Raw genomic sequence first — 7603 nt, 5'->3', positions numbered from 1 at the left:
AAAGGGCTAGCGATGTAGTTCAGTGGTAGAGCACCATTGGGTTAAATCCTTAGAAACACCACCAAAAAGAAAATAGTCCTCCCCAAACTGTGCATACTCATGGAGATGGGAACCCCCCAAAAAACAAGCTGTATTTCTTATACTACTAAGGTGAGGGGCTGAAGTTTGTAGTAGCTACAAAGGCCCTTTTAGTGACTGAAGGTCTTATAGGTCTTTTGTGCATTGTAAATACAAACAACATGAAAAAAACACATGAATACCTGTGTTCAGATTGTAAGATCTCATTTGGAATTGTGTTTACTGTAAAATTAAATGAAAAAAGAACTCCCCTTTGTAGTATAGTCATATGGTCTTATAGATGATAAACAGTGAATAATTAAAAAAAAAAATAAACCCCTCTAATTGGATTGTACCTGGCCTTTGGTGAAATTCCTGAATATTGGCTCAGCTTCAGATGGGGGCTGAAGCATGGCAGCCTTTATGCCTGAGCTGAGAGAGGACATGTCCCTGGGAGAGGCAGTCCTGGACTCTCCATCTGCTGCCTCCCAGGTCAGGGAACCAAACTGGGACTCCAGACATCCTTCACTGAGTCTGTCTCCACTGCCTCTGTTAGAGGCTACATTGTTAGCCTCACTACCCAAACTCAGAGTCCTCTGTTTTACCTTCCATTTCTCCATCTCATAAATTCTCAACACATGAGCTGAAAGAAGGACCCGACCAAAAGTTGCTTCTTTCTCCTTCTAGCTTGTCCACAAATTCCCTCCCTGAAACATAAGACCCCTCTGGTGGTGACAAGCAGGGCTAACTGCCCCACTTCAACTCTTGCAGAGAGCCTCCTTTCTCACCCCTGCTTCCATTCTTTGGGCCTTTCCTACCCTCCATCTACCCAACCCTGATTAGGGAGAATGCATAGGGTCTGAAGGACCCTATGGGGGCAGCAATGAGAACAGGCCAGTAGGACTCAGGCCAGTAGGACCTGAACCCTGACCTGTCCTCTCTACAGCAGGGGCTAATGTGGGAAGAAGAGTCCCAAGTCTCAGCTTGTCAAGCTGTGCAATGGACCAACTAACAGGTAAGGCAGGCTCTTCCTGTCTCAGAGGGTGTCAGCCTCATAAACAGTTTTAATATCCAAAGTCTTCTGGGGTTTGAGTGTCTTGGCCCTGGATCAAGCTTGGGCAGGACTGTAGATTCCTCTCCCTCATTTCTATGCCTCAGCAAGCAACAGGGAGACAAGGTGACAGAGACAGGAGAACTGGGTTTTGCTTCAACATCTGCCACTAAAGAGTTAAGCATCCCTGGTCCATTTCAGTCTCCTCCTCAGTTTAGCCTTTGCTTTTCCAGATTTAAGACAAGTGGGGAGCTGGGTGTGGTGGTGCAAGTCTGTAATTCCAGGGATGCAGGAGGCTTAGGCAGAAAGATAATGAGTTCAAGACCAGTCTCAGCAACTTAGCGAGATACCCTGTCTCAAAACATAAAAAGGGCTGGGGATGTAGCTCAGTGGTAAAGTGCCCCTGTTTTAAATCTCCAGTATTGAAAAAAAAAAAGGACAATTTTTGATGGTCCACATATACTATTAAAGTTCCAAAAGATTATACTCTTTAGCTCATAGGCAAGTCAATAGGCTCAGAGAGGTTGAGGAGTTTGCCACAAGCCACAGATTCAGGCAGAGGGAGGAAAAGGATTGGAACTTACCTTTGGGGGAAATGTGACTAAATCAATCAGAGTCACTTCAACTGAATTTGGGCTGACTAAATAAAGATAGACACAAAAAGTACCTTTTTCTTTGGGTTCAGCGACTGCTCCTCAGTCACAGCTCCCACAAGGGGGGCAAAGCAGGCAAGAAAGAGGAGGAGCACGCCTGGAACCCAGGTTTTATCAATGGGGGGAGCTAATCCATGGAATATTCTATCCAAAAAAGGGCAGAAGGGTAGGATTACAACAAACAGGTGGGTATAATTCAACCCCATTGGGTGACACCCACTCCCAGAGCTGCACCTTTTTTATCCAGCAGAGGTAAAGTCCAGTTGCATTGCAGGGTACAATACCAGTCCAGTACTTCCTTACTCAGGACTTAAAAGGTGTGTGCATAGCTCCTGTTCAGGGAGGGCCCCAACACTCACCTATTTTGAATCCCAGTTTGTTCGACTGAATTATTCAAGGCAAACTGCATCTCAGAAGCTCTGCCAAAGGTCAGGTGGTCTTTGAATTAGGAACATGGCAGAAGGAGCACTCTAGGCCAGCTACTGAACTCATGGGTAGTAAGAAAGAGCTGAAAGAGGCTCGTCACCAGAGATGCAAATAGAAGCCTGGAGACCAAGCCAGATGTGAGACTGGCAGATGGAAAAAAAGGGGGTTCTGAGGTACTTTGGAGGCATTAGGATAAGAAAAAAAATGGGTGCTGCCAGGTGTGGTGGTGCACATTTGTAATTCCAGCTACTCTGGAGGCTGAGGTAGGTCCCTCTTTGGGCCTAATATCTTACTTACTGGTCCCTGTGCTTGTTAGAGAGATAAGGTACAGAGGATAAGTAATCTTGAGAGATCATTGCCTTTTCTCCTTTCATTTTTTAAATTTTAGAATATTTGATGTAGTCAAAGGAATACATGTTATGTAGATGTAGATTGTAAGCAGAACAAAGAAACACCTGTGAACCTATCATCGGGTGCAACTAGAACACCACTAGTGCTCCAAAGCCCTCATCCCCTGCCCTATCTGCAGGCAACTGCTGCCATTTTGAATTTGTTCCACAATCTTTTGCTTTTCTTTATATTTTTCCGTACATGGATCTTCAAAGAATAAGTTGTTCAATTTTGCTTATTGTTTTCATATAACAATAAAGCATTTATTCTATGAATTACTTTTTCACTCAATATTTCTGAAAGCATCCACGTGATGTGTGTTTACAGTTCACTCATTTATACCATATAGGTATTTCATTATGTGAAAATATAACAATTTTACCTGCCCAAGAGCATTTGGATTCTTTCTAGATTTTTACTGTAAGGACAATTCTGCTAAGAACAGCCAGATGTGGTGGTGTAGGCCTGTGATTCCAGCAGCTTGGGAGGCTGAGACAGGAGGATCACAAGTTCAAAGCCAGCCTCAGCAAAAGAGAGGCACTAAGCAACTCAGTGAGAACCTGTCTCTAAACAAAAAATACAAAATTGGGCTGGGGATGTGGCTCAGTGGTGGAGTGCCCCTGAATTCAATTCCTAGTAACCCCCCCCCCAAAAAAAGTTAAATTTTATAGTTTCCACTACTGGTTTTCTTTTTTTTAATATTTATTTTTCAGGTGTAGATAAACACAACACAATGCCTTTTATTTTTATGTGGTGCTGAGGATCAAACCCAGGTCCCGCCCGTGCTAGGCGAGCGCTCTACCACTGAGCCACATTCCCAGCCCCACTAGTTGGGTTTTCTATATAAGCATGTTTTTTATTTTATTTATTTATATTTTGGTGGTGGAAATTGAATTCAGGGCCTTATGCATGCTGGGCAAGCACCCTACCACTGAGCTACATCTTCAGAGCCTGTTATCTTTAAAATTAGAAAAACACAAGAAGTTATTTCATTGGAAAAACAACACAGAAATATCCAGAAGTATGTGCAGGATATTTATTATAAAAGAGTACATTTAGATTATTCTGTAAAATCTGGCAATAGAAATCACTTTAAATTATCAAAGGAGGGCTGGGGATGTGGCTCAAGTGGTAGCGCGCTCGCCTGGCATGCGTGCGGCCCGGGATCGATCCTCAGCACCACATACAAACAAAGATGTTGTGTCCGCCAAAAACTAAAAAAATAAATAAATAAATTTTAAATAAATAAATAAATTATCAAAGGAAATACTAAGGAAAACTCCCCCAGTGGAGGACCTGAGTTCCCAGATTAAAAGAGGTCACCAAAAGTCTACTACAACAAACAAACAAACAAACAAAAAATGTTGTACATATTTGTCATAAAATTTTAGAACACCAAAAATAAAGAGGAAATCATAAGAGCTTTCAATAAGATAAAGGAAAAACAGCTGGGCACAGTGGCACATGCTTGTAACTCAGGAGACTGAGACAGGAGAATCACAAGTTGGAAGCTAGCCTCAGCAAGTTAGCAAGACCCTGTTTCGAAATAAAAAATAAAAAGGGATGACGATGTAGCTCAGGGGTAGAGCACTTGCCTAGCATGTGTGAGGTCCTGGGTTTAATCCCCAATAGTGCGTGCACACACAAACACACCCACACAAATGTTTCTATGCTTAACTGAAATAACCATGTATATGAGGGTAGAATAGACATACTCAGACATACAAGTGCTCAGATATTTCATTTTCTAAGGACTCAATCTTAGAACACACCTGGAGGATGTATTTTAGCAAAATGGGATGTACAACATGAAAGAGTAAGCTGTGGAATTTGAAAACAGGAGATCCAATTGGGGGCAGCAATGAGAACAGGCCAGTAGGACTCAGGTGTGCACAGGCCCCAGGCAGTCACAAGTAGTCCAAACTGAAGCAGGAGTGGGGACTGCAGGATGGATACCTTTAGATTCCAAAATGCAAATGAAACCAACAAAGGGTTCAAACTGCATTTGAGTATATTGAAAAACTATTGACGCAGAATGTGGTGGTATATGCCTGTAATTCCAACAATCTGGGAGGCTGAGGCAGGAGGATTCTAAATTCAAAGCCAGCCTTAGCAACTTATCAAGACCCTGAGCAACATAGTCTCAAAATAAAAAATAAAAAAGTGGGAGTGGGACTGGGGATGTGGCTCTGTGGCTAAGTGCCCCTGTATTCAAACCCTCTTACCAAAAAGAAAAAAGAAAAACTTGATAGTCATGTGACAGGTCTTCTGAAGCATTTGGAAAAAGTACTGAAATAGAGATAGGCACTTAGAAAACTATGCAAATGAAACTATGACAATTGATAATTTCAGGAAAGCAAAAGTTACACAAAAAAGGAAATATAATTAGAATATGGGAAGTCAACATGATGCCTACAATTGATGAACTATGACATGGCAGTGTGTGTGCATCATTTGGAAATATGGAGATAAACAAGAGGAAAAATGGTTAAGATTGTTGAAAGTGGTTGTCTCTGGAAAATGGGTAAAGGACTGTTGGGTTTTTCCATAAACCTGTAGCCTTAAAAAAAAAAAAAAAGTCCAAACCAAACCAAAATAAAAAACCCATGAGTCTGGTATGGTGGCACATGCTGGTAATTCCAGAAATTCATGAGGCTGAGGCAAGAGGGTTGCAAATTCAAGGCCAGACTTGGCAACTTAGTGAGGCCCTAAGCAACTCAGAAAGACCCTGTCTCTAAATAAAATACAAAAAGGTCTGGGAGTGTGGCTCAGTGGTTAAGTGCCCCTGGGTTTAATCCCAGGTACCAAAACAAACAAACAAACAAATTATGTGCACTCAGTATTTTGATAAAAATGGGGACACACATACATTGCTGATCCAAATGTAAAATGGTACAGCCATTTACCCTAAAAAAGTCAAAATATATAGTTACCATACAACCCAGTAATTCCATTTCAAGGTATATACCCAAGAGAATTGAAAACAGGTGCTCAAACAAATTCTTGCATAGGAATAGCTTTTGCAGTATTCACAATAACCAAAAAAAAAAAATGGCAACAACTAAAATATACATCAACTGATGAATGGATACATGCAGTACATCCATACAATTGTAATGTATACAAAAAAATGAAATGCTGATATATTCTGCATGAATGAACCTTGAGAGCATTATGACACGTGAAGGAAGCCAGACATAAAAGGCCATATATTGTATGATTTCTTTATTTTTATATATTTATTTGTTTATTTTCTGCTAATGTTAAATGTCCAGAACAGGCAAATCCATAGAAACAGCAAGTAGTTTGGTGCCCTGGGGATATAGCTCAGTGGAGTGTGTGCTTAGCATGGGCAAGGAGCATGAGAGGGGAAGAGGAGGAGTGATAGCTAATAGGTACTCGGTTTCTTTTTTTGGGTAATGAAAATGTCGTTATGCTTGCAAGACATTGTGAAAATACACACACACACACACACACACATATATATTTATATTTATTTGTTTTTTCCAGTGCTGGACCCAGGGGTAATGTAGCTTTACTGCTGAGCTACATTACCAGCCCTTTTTATTTGTTAAATTTATTTATTTATTTTTATTTTTAGGTACCAGGGATGGAACCCAGAGGTACTTAACCACTAAGTCACATCCTCAGCCCTTTTTTGAATTTATTTAAAGACAGGGTCTCACTGAATTGCTTAGGGCCTTGCTAAGTTGCTGAAGCTGGCTTTTAACTCCTGATCCTCCTGCCTCAGCCACCTGAACCTCTGAAATTACACGCATGCGCCCTGGCACCCAGTTTATTTGTTAAATTTATTTTTGTGTATTTATTTCTTTTCTTTTTGTGCTGGGGATCCAACCCAGGGCCTTCTGCATGCCAGGCAAGAACACTAGCACTGAGCTAGATTCCCATCCCTTATTTATTTATTTTTTTGAGACAAAATAAGGCTGGCCTCAAACTTCTGATCCTCCCTATTCAAACTCCTGAGTAGTTGGATTACAGGCATTCACAACATTGTGAATATATTAAAAACCACTGAATTGCACACTTTAGAATGGCCAAACAATAAATTTGTGTCGTGTATATTTTATCTCAATTAAAGACACATTCAGTTATAACACAGAACCCAATTGAAAAGGTCTTAAACAATAATAATTAAAAAAAAAAGACGAAGCTGTTTTTCGAGTTAGAAGTATTTAAAAACAAAACAAAACACACTATATGCATGTTCATCTGCTATTCTTCCAAGGGCCTAAAATCCATTGGGCCTCTGCGCACAGGACTCTGAAAGTAATTTGGTGATCTATTCTGCAGAGGCGCTGGGGAGGACAGTACATTGTAGTGGTAAGGACGTGGTGGGTGCCTGAGAGTCAGACCCTCCAAAGCTCTGGTCTGCCACTGGCTGATGCAAGAGGCTCGGTTTTTCTCATTACTAAAGTGAGGGCAATAACAGTTCTTATCCATCGGTTGTGAAAATTAGAAAAGACGACACTTGTAAGCCTCAGGCACGGGGCCTTGGCCGTAGTAAACACTTAAGTCAGGTATTTAATGTTGGACAACCCGCTAAACGTGGACACTGTGGGAACGCCCTCCCCGCGCCCAGTGTTCCATTCGCATAGAGGAGCTGAACAGGTAGCAGAAGAGGATTTCAGGCAAAGGCAATAATATCTAAATTTACTTAGCCGTCACTCCGAGCTGTGCCCAGTTAGCTCGTCGCCCTAGGCCATCCACACAGCCAGCAGGTCCGTCCATGAGCCACCCTGAAGTGTCCTTGGAGCCCAGGAAGCCGGCGGCCTTTGGGCTGGGGCGGAGCTGCTGGACGGAGGGAGGGCGCGGGGACAGGATTGGGGCGGAGCTCTGCAGAGCGAGGAAAGGCTCCGCCCGCCTGCCGCCGCGGCCTTAGGCGGGATCCTGCTGCTTCTAGGGACACTGCACCGCTCCCGCCCCCGAGCAGAGTGTGCGGGCGAAGACCCTTTGTGGACATTCCGCGAGAGAGGGGCCCCGGGGTCGCGACGACCGAAAGGGCTGC

General features: G+C 42.5%; 1 long non-coding RNA gene across 1 annotated transcript; it reads right to left on the bottom strand.

The window, feature by feature from the left end:
- Positions 1-3591: 3591 nt before the first annotated feature.
- LOC124094281 (uncharacterized) lies at positions 3592-7378 on the bottom strand. Its single transcript, XR_006852181.1, has 2 exons — positions 7253-7378; positions 3592-3791 (listed from the first exon to the last, which is right to left on the bottom strand). It is a non-coding gene; the product is annotated as an uncharacterized LOC124094281 (long non-coding RNA).
- Between the last annotated feature and the right edge of the window lie 225 nt (positions 7379-7603).

The sequence above is a fragment of the Marmota monax genome, unplaced genomic scaffold, assembly GCF_021218885.2.
Source record: "Marmota monax isolate L192 unplaced genomic scaffold, Marmota_monax_Labrador192_F-V1.1 WCK01_AAM20220418_F8-fsc00138, whole genome shotgun sequence".
NCBI lineage: Eukaryota > Metazoa > Chordata > Mammalia > Rodentia > Sciuridae > Marmota > Marmota monax.
Note: the sequence above shows the minus strand (reverse complement) of the source record. Positions and strands in the feature narration are given on the sequence as shown.